Source organism: Ceratotherium simum, chromosome 29, assembly GCF_057802395.1.
Source record: "Ceratotherium simum simum isolate JZ-2026a chromosome 29, ASM5780239v1, whole genome shotgun sequence".
Lineage (NCBI taxonomy): Eukaryota > Metazoa > Chordata > Mammalia > Perissodactyla > Rhinocerotidae > Ceratotherium > Ceratotherium simum.
In genome coordinates, this window is record NC_141928.1 from 7,521,935 (window position 1) to 7,531,060 (window position 9,126).

General features: G+C 58.7%; 1 long non-coding RNA gene and 1 pseudogene across 1 annotated transcript; both read left to right on the plus strand.

Moving 5' to 3' along the window:
* Positions 1-822: 822 nt before the first annotated feature.
* Positions 823-4,384, plus strand: LOC147913185 (uncharacterized; annotated as a pseudogene).
* Positions 4,385-4,422: 38 nt separating this feature from the next.
* On the plus strand, positions 4,423-8,267 carry LOC147913186 (uncharacterized). Its single transcript, XR_015549016.1, has 3 exons — positions 4,423-4,712; positions 5,423-5,673; positions 7,493-8,267. It is a non-coding gene; the product is annotated as an uncharacterized LOC147913186 (long non-coding RNA).
* The last annotated feature ends 859 nt before the right edge of the window (positions 8,268-9,126 follow it).

Genomic DNA, 9,126 nt, shown 5'->3' on the forward strand with positions numbered 1-9,126 from the left:
ATCAGAAGAAAGCACCACGTCCTGTGTGGAATGCGGCCAGTGCCAGGCCCGCAGTCTGGCCAGTGGAGGGCTGGCTGAACTGCAGCTGCACATGCCCCCTGAGCAGCCCCATTGTGCAGTGAACAACCCACACCAATGTCCATGTGGGCCCTGGAACCCCGTCTTTCCTTCTCAGCTTCTGTTCTCCCCCCAAGGATGGAGCTTTGACGAGCAGCCCCCGGGGAGCGGGGGTGACGGGGGGGCTGCGCATTAGCCCTGACCGGCCAGGCTGCAGCCTCCTGCTAACGGCAGAGAGTGCACTCAGGGCTGAGGCTGCAGGCCGGGGCCTTCGGGGCCTGCTGCTTAATGGCTCGCCTGCCAGGGAGAAAGAAGGATGACCTGTCAGCCAGACACGTAGCCAGGCTCAGACGGACGGAGGGGTGGGGGGACTCACCCCGGTCTGGAAGCCGCCCTCCCTCAGGCCCGAGCGGGTGGGGGTGAGCCGGCGCAGGCTGCAGGACCTGGCTGGAGAGACGGGCCTGGCTGGGGCTTGGTTCCGGGCAGGGCCTGTCCCTCAGGGCACCTTCTCCCTCGTTGATGGTGGCCGTTTCACTCCACTTGGCGGGTGGGCTGCGGATGGGCCCGGCCATGCCTGCTCCGCCCCGGGGAGCTGGGAACGACTGGTCGGGGTCCCAGCTCTAACTTTCCGAGCACCTGCTGGGTGCTGGCCCTGGGCTAAGGGGTCCACCAGAGCGGCAGTAATAACAAAGGCACCAATAACAGTAATACGGACAAGAAGTCACGTCTACTGAGCGCGCATGAGGGCCGGGCCTTAGCCTCCCAATGCCCCGCAGGCCGGTCTGCCGCTGCCTGCACTGCACAGTGAGCAGCCTGGGGCTCAGGAAGGTGAGGCTGGCTTGCCCGAGGCCACACAGCCCGGGGCTCCCCACTCGCCCTGTTTGCAAAGTGGGAGCTTGACCCCTTGACCCATTGATCCTGCGGGCCCTGTGGACCACTTCAGCCTCTCCAATCCCGTGACTTAACTTTACTGAGCCTCAAGTTTCAACAGAGGTAAAGGGCACTTTCCTTTCTCAAACGTAAAAGAGGCCCCAACTCTCCCCCTAGGCGGTTCTTCAGGATGGGTTCAGGCCCCATCTCCTCCAGGAAGTCTCCTTTGACCCCCTCCAGGCTGGGTCAGAACACCTCTGACAAACAGGATTCTTCACTCTTCCTTGGGAACCAAGAACAAGTTGGTCTCCCCTTCTCTGAAGGTGCAGTATAAGGATAACATCTGGGACCCCAGCAGCCATTGCTGCTACCCTAACTGGACCAGCTGACATCATGAGGAAGACAGAGGAAAAGAATTGCACAGAAGCCAAGCCAGAACCCCAACAACATCATGAACCTCTGGATCAAACCATGCCTGAAACCCACACCACCTCTCAATTGTTCTATTACAAGAGCCCATAATTCCTATTTTGATTGGATTTTCTGTCTGTTGTAACTGAGAGAGTTCAAACGGATACAAGAATTTGCCAAATGTAGACAGTAGCTATTTCTGGGGGGCAAATAATGAGGGAACTTTCATTCTCCAATGTACATGTTTTATATTGTTTGCAGTTTTACAATGAGCCTGTAGCAAAATCAATGCTGGTGTTTCTCTCTTGAGCAAACATGCTGGCCATGAGCTTGTGGCTTGAAGAACTGCATTTTGGTGGTGTCAGCAATAAAGGAGGAGTGAACTGGGGGGAAAGATGGCGGCTTTGACATGGGGCACGGCAGGCCTCTGTGGAGCCCCCACGTGGGACTCTCAGGGGCTGGTGCTCAGGAGGGAGAAAGTGGAGTGAAGGAGAGTCAAGGCGGAGGCCAGGTGGCCGGGCCGAGGAGGTCACACCCCACAGCCACGGCCTCACTGTCGGTGAAGTAGATGACGCTTCTTCCCCCAGTACACTCCTCTTGGGGGCTGTCACAGCGCCTCAAGCGGCCCCACTGTCGGCACTGACGCCTAAGGCCAGCTGGGAGTGGCAGAACCCACCAAGCCGTGCGTTTCTTGGCAGTGGCCTTCCAGCCACCTCCCGTTAGCACAGGAGGCGGGGATCCCCGGATCCAGTCGACGGGTTGATTCCTCAAGGCCGAGTCCATGCTCTGGGGAGGGGGGTGAATTACAGCAGCAACACGCTTTCACGAGGCTTGTCACTGCTTAGAACGACCCCCCCACAGTCTGCTCCGTCCTCCAAGGGCCTGAGATGTGGGCCAGGCAGCCTCCTGCCTCAGTTTCCCAGAGACAGAAGCTGAGGCACAGAGAGGCCAAGCCACTTGCTCGCAATCACACAGTGAGGCAGAATGTGCTGGAATCTGAACCCAGTCTCCTGCCTCCAGACCTGGTCCCCTTTCTATTGCCTCCTGCTGGTCTTCACAGCAGGGGTGGGGCAGGGAATTGTTCTGGGTGAAAGCCAGCCAATGAGGCCTTGAGAAGATCTAGGCAGGGACTAGGGAGGTGGGGGGTGAAGAGGCTCCTTGAAGGAGGGAGGGGAGGGACCCAGGGAAGGAAGCTTCTTCCCATCCCCCACCATGTCCTTCCCTGTGCCCTAAGCGCCCAGTCTCATGTCTATATGGGTCATCACCTTGAACCCTCAAGCATCCTATTATGACCCATTTTACAGGCAAGGAAATCGACGTTCAGAGAGGTTAGGTAATTTGCCCAAGGTCACACAGCTAGTTAGGAATGGAGGTCTCTGGCTGGTTGGAGCCCAGAGCCTGTGCAAAGGCCCTGAGGTGGGACCCAGGAATAGGGTGCTAAAAGAACTGTAAGGAAGCCGGCAGGCTGGGGACAGAAGTGAAGCAGAAGAGGTCCGTCTGAGCTCCATCCAAATCTTACTTTTTCAAGCAAAGGGCTCCAGCCTCCACAGGATGTGGCTTCCTGCTCTGTGGAGCAAGACTCCATCCATCCTGGCCTCGGTTTCCTGTTTGGGGGAGGGGGCGGGGAGGCACAGAGGCCTCTGGAATCAGGAGAAGTAGCAGCAGCTTCAGGGGCAAATTGTTTTTTTTAAAGGCCCAGAAAATGGGAGAAGTCGGTGGGAGCGGAGGGGGGACGCCTGCTCATGGGCGCAGCGGTGTCCGCCCCACCGGGACGCACCTCTCCCGGGGCGACGCAGGCTGGGGTGTCGCTGGGGCCGAAGGGGTGGCGGGGCTGGGCGGGATGCTCGAGCGCCCGTTCTCACGCTCCTTTAGGGCGCAGGGCGGCCGGGTCAGGCCGCGCCTGTCGCCAGGCTGCGGGGACCCGACGCCCTGCGCGCGCGGGCCGGGGCGATCGCCGGGAGCGTGTGGGCAGACGCGCGCGCGCGGAGCCTCCAGAGGAGCCGCAAGGAACCAAGAAGTGAAAGTGAGCAACCTCTAGTGAAAGAAAAAGACATGCACAGACAGCTCGGGAATTGACGCCGGTGGCGGCGCGCTGGGCACGCGCGGGCGCGCGCACGCGGCGCGCTCCCGGCAGCCAGGCGCGTGCTCGGCGGCCCCCGCGGAGGAAACGCCACCCAGGGCCGTCCCTGGGCTCGCGCGCGTCCCCAGGCCCTGCGGCGACGAGGCTCCCCCTTCCCCTGGGTCCCTCCCGCCCCCGCGTCTTTACGCCCCCGAAGGGCACAGTGCTGGGCACCCAGGGGCGCTCTGCACGTGCACCGACGCGGCCCGGCCAAGACGTGCTGCCGGGTCTGGGCTTTACCTAGCGCCCTGAGGGCCCTTAGCGCTGGAGTCCCTTCGGCCCCTCCCCTCCCCTCCCGTCCGCAGGAACTGTCCCTTCCCAGCGGCTCCCAGGAGCGCCAAGCCCCTGCACTGGTCGTTGCTCAGGTGACCTTGGCACCAGCCGGTCTCCCAGAGAAGGAACCTCCGAGAGACAGCCCTGGGAGGCCGAGGGCCGCTCTGCTGATGAGAACGGCTCCCGGACAGCGGCCCTGGGTCCTCGGGAGCCCCCTCCCCCTCTCCTTCCCTTCCCAGAACCAGCTTTTCCAGCTCGGCAGCATAAGCAGGTTTCTGGCGGGTGTGGACTGTTTTCCACCCCGGGGGGCTTGGGTGGGTAGAGTGACGACAGGGAGTCTGGTTGCCCACGTAGCGTTCTGCCGTCCCGCACCCCCGTCCTCCAGAGGCGCCCCGGGGACCCTCAGCTGAAATAAACACGGAAATGAGGCCCTGCCTTAACAAAAAAGGCACAGATGCTCCCAGAATCATCAAGTCGGGCCTTTTGGACAAACATCAGGTGGAAGCCATGAGCAGTATTGCAAGGGTTGCAGAAGTCTCGTGCTCTTGGTGGGTGGGAAACAGCCCCAAAGGACGCAGAGAAGGGCGTGGCTTCTTCCGTGGTGAGCAAATTGGTGGGAGGGTTGGAGGACCCATCCCAGGTCTTGTCTCAGCCGGTGAGCTCTGGACTCTGCCCGCAGGGTGTCCCCCACTGAGCCAGGATGCAGAAAGAGAACACCTGGCCCCAGCCCTCTCAGAGCCCCTCGCTAAGGGGAGACCAGAGGTAAACCATCAAAATCTGTTGTGGTGAGAGCTCCAGAAGAAGCCCGAGCCAGGGATGCCTCCCAGAGGAGGCGGCATCAGGACCCAGAAGGTGCTTCCCACCATGGCAGGCATGCGGGAGGGCAGGGCGGCCTCAGGAGGCTGCGGACCCCAGAGGTCCCACGGCCCGGGCTCTGCAGACTGCCAAGTTGCAGACAGCCTGGGCCACGGTCAAAATCAAGGTGAGGATCCCTCAGGGACCTGGGGCTGCCTTTCACTCGACAGATGGAGAATCCGGGGATCTGGGAGGTGCTGCCCAAGCTCACCCTGCTGGCTGGAGCTTGGGCTGGGCGCTGGCACACAGTAAGCGGTAAATAAATGGAACCGTGAGGACCGGAATCCAGGGAGCCAGGTCCATATCCACGGTCCTACCCTTTCTCCTTTCCTACCAGTCTTTATTGAGTACCTTCCACATGGTGATTAAGACACAAACAAGAGCCCGGTAGACACAAGTGTTAAGATAATGGTAGCTGCTGAAAAGTGGGGGGGGACTGGGGGTACGGAGAGAGCATAGTGAGCAAGGGCCTCCCTGAAGAGGGGGCCTCTGAGCTAAAGGAGGAGCAGGGACCAGCCAGAGAGATGTGGGGACAGAGTACGCCAGGCAGAGGGAATGGCATGTGCAAAGGCCCTGAGGCAGGAATATGCCTGGTGTAAGAAGAGCAGAAAGTCAGCCCGCTGTGGCTGGAGCAGAGGGAAGGAGGGGTGTGCAGGCCATGGAGAGGAGTTTGGGTTTGATTTCAAGTGCATACCTCCCACGTGACTGGTGTGGAGTGGGCAAGGGCGGTGCTGTGGGAGAATCCCCGCCCTGACTGCAGCGAGGCAGAGAAGCTGCCCCAGGATGAGCACTTGGACTGAATGTCTGCTCTTCATCCCCCGACTCCTTTGGTTGCAGCATTTTCTGGGAGGAGCCCCATAGCCAGGAGGGAGGGGTGTAGTCACCCGCTCAGGGCCTTCACAGCGACTCCTAAACCCCGTGTCCTCTGGATCACCCTGGTCTGCTGCCACCGGAGGAAGCTCATCCCCATCGGCGTTGTCGGCAGCATCGCGTGGTGCCGGGTACCATTGACTGCAAGCTCACTGGGTACCAGGTGCTGGGCCAGGCCCTTCGCATGTGTGTCTGCAAGCTCGGTGCCCACTTTACAGGTGAGAAGACCGAGAGGGGCAAAGGCATCCAGCCGAGGCTGCACGCTGGGTGTGCCCTGGGTCGGGTTCAGGCTCCGAGGAGTGTCCGGGCCCTGAGTGCAGCTGGCCGCATTGTCGGAGTGGAAGCCCAGCTGGAGCCGGAGTCTTGGTGGGGGCGCTTGTAGGGGCTGGAGGGGTGGGACGGGGGCTGGAGGGTGCACGAAGCAGACAGGCAGGCAGCCGGTCAAGCGGAGAGAGCAAACGTGAGAGAAGGGTAGTCGACTCCTCCAACCTTGAGCAAGAAGTAGCGTGCACAAGGTGCACACACACACCTACGCACACACAGGCACACACTGGCATATGAGAATGCATGCACAGACGCAGCACCGAGTACCGGCACACGCGTGCATCGTGCACGCGTGCACACACCATATACACGTGCATACCTGCACACATGCACGTGAACGCACCACACTCACATGTGAGCTCACATGTATGCACACATGAGCACACCTCGGTGCACGTGCACACAAACACAATGCACGCTCACAGAACCTCATCACACACCATCTGCACGCTTCTCTCCTTAGCGATTATCACCGTGCGTTCATTCATGCAACAAACATATGTTGAGCCGTTTTCGGTGCCTGGCCAGGGGGCGGGTGGGCACTGCAGACCCAGCCAAGAGGACCCACGGTCCCAGCCCGGCTTTCCCGGAGCTCACAGTCTAGGCTGGGAGAAGGCAGACTAAAATCTTTAAGGCCATTTGTCACGGGGGCCTGGAGGAGAAGCACAGGGAGCTGTGGGGTCTGGAGAGCGGGCTGTGGGGACTTCCCAGAGGAGGTGTGTTTCCATGAGTGAGAGGACCGGGGTTTGCTCAAATGACAAGTCAGGAAGGGAGAGGTTAGTGTGACGGGTGCAGGAGGCCCAGACAGGCCTGAAGGGCGTGGCATGGGGGGTCTGCTGACCCAGTCTCAGGCCCAGTAGTGTCCACACCCAGACTCCCTTCCCCGCATTGTGAGCTCCAAGGGCGGAGCCTCAGCTGTCTCCTCTCTGTGCCCCCCACCCCCCAGCACCCAGCACAGATGGGTGCCCTGTCCCTTAGAGACAGGATTCTGGTCTGTGTCACAGCTAGGGGGAGGAGGGGAGAGCCTCAGAGTGGCCACGGCCCCCTCCCTTCCTCCTTCCCTCCCTTCCCCCCCTTTCCCTCATGCCCCCTCCCTCTCCCCCTCCTCTCTTTTTCTGTCACACGCAGCCCTCAGTTTCCCTGTGTGGGCAATGGGTGGGTACCAGCACTGTCCTCACAGAGCTGGAAAGTGAGTTGATGGGAGACTGGGCTTCACAGAGCGGTCGTGAGCCCCTCCCCTTTCTTCTAGGCAAAGATCAGCCCCCCGGGGAGCCTTGTGCCCAGCATGTGGCAACAACCCCCCACATATCCTAGCCTGCACCCTATTGTGCCCCCCATCTCATACCACACACACACACACACACACACACACATCTCTCCTGCCACACAGACACCCAACATCCCCCACACCCCCTCCTATACATCTCACATACACCCTCACCCCCCACACACATACAACCCCACAAACTCCCACACCCTGCCCCCCACGTATACACTCCACACCACATTACCCTACACCACTCCCACACACACAGACACATGCTTGGCCCCCTTGGGCAGCCCAGCCAGTCTCACCCTCCGCCCAGCCAAACTCCTCCTCAAGTCCTGAGCAGGGGGCAGTGGCGAGTGCCGGCCCCCGGACCCCCCCCCACCCCCGACCCTGGCTGCAGGGCTCTGCTGGTTGATCCAGAGATGCTCTTTCCTTTTCCTCAGGCGCTTCTCTGAAGGATGGAAAACTCGATGCCCACAGAAGAGCCGGCGCAGGGAAGGTACGGACAGCGCTGGGGAGAAGACCAAGGGCGGGGGGGAGTCAGGCGCCTGGGGTCCCTCTGGCCGCCTGTGGCGCTGACCGTTCCCCATCTCCCAGAACAAACTCAGAAGCGGGCGTGGTCAGCCCAGGAGTCAGCGGTGTGCTTTTGTTTTTTAATATTTTGTTCTGATTACGAAAGCTATATATGTTCATTGTAGAAAATAAAAATCACCAGATCCACGCCAGAGGTAACCTCCCTGTTAATGTGCAGAGTAAATCCTTCCAGCCTTTTTCCTCTGCACCTCGAATGCAGTTTTTATTTTTGCAAAAATAGGACGTGCTCAGATGCTTTTTTCTTCCAACACTGTGCCACCAACATCCTTCTGTGCCATTTCCTGGCGTGGCATCATTGTATCGCATGGCTGCGCCCTGAGTCGTCCTGGTGGATGGTGGAGGCGCCGCCCAGGGCTTGGGGTCAGAATCTCGGCCCCTTGGCTGTGTGACCTCAGGCAGGTGGCCTACACCCTGTGACCTCTCCAGTCCTCCTCTGTGTGGTGGGGCTGCAGATACCTGCCTTACAGGCCGGTGGTGAGAACTGCAGGAGAAAAGAGGCAGGAAGCACTCATTCCATGCAGAGCACATCGAAAGCATTCCGTCAGCTGTGGGTATTATTATTTTTCATCTTCATTGTTATGCAGCTAAACCATCATTCTTTAGCCAATCCTCTATGATTGAACATTCAGGTTGTTTATTTAATTTCCCTTAAAAAAGAAAGCTTCAGTGAATATCTTTGCCACGAAATCTTTGACAAATCCTCCATGATTAATTTTGAGTAATTTCTAGGAGGAAAGTTATGCACCTTGGGAAAGGTGTGCAGGTTTTAGGACTGGGTTGTTCTACATACCGCCACCCTGCCCTCCAGAAATGTTCCGGGGACACTCTGTGAGTTTCCTGGGCCACCATAACAAACCACCGCAAACGTGATGGTTAAAACAACAGAAATGTCTTCTCTCACAGCTCGGGAGGCTCGAAACCCAAAATTAGGTGTCGGCAGGGCCACACTCCCCCTGAGGACTCTGGGGGAGAGTCCTTGGTTGCCTCTTCCAGCTTACGTCTGCAGCCCGCACTCCTTGGTTTGTAGCCCCATCATCCAGTCTCTGGCTCTGGGGTCACGTTCTCTCCTCCCATGTCTGTCTTCTCCCCTGTGTGTCTCTTACAAGGACACTGTCGTATAATCCAGGATGGTTTCCTCATCTCAAGACCCTTGATTCAATTACATTGGCACCCTTTTTCCAAACAAGGTCCCATTCATGGGTGCTGGGGGTTGGGACATGGTCATATCTTCTGGGGGCTACCATTCAACCCACCACACACTGCTGCCAAGGAAAGAGGGTCGTGTTGAATTCTTTCTTCCCTCACCACACAGGAGGGTCTCATCTTTTTGAAATGTTTGGCCAATTTGATGAGGTAGAAAAGATCTCTTGTTTTAAATGCATTTCTTTTACTGTTAATGAAGAGGAATGATTTTCATGTGCTTGTTGGTCGTTTGTATTTCTTGTTTTCTTACTGATTCGTGCCCTTTGTCCAATTCCCTATT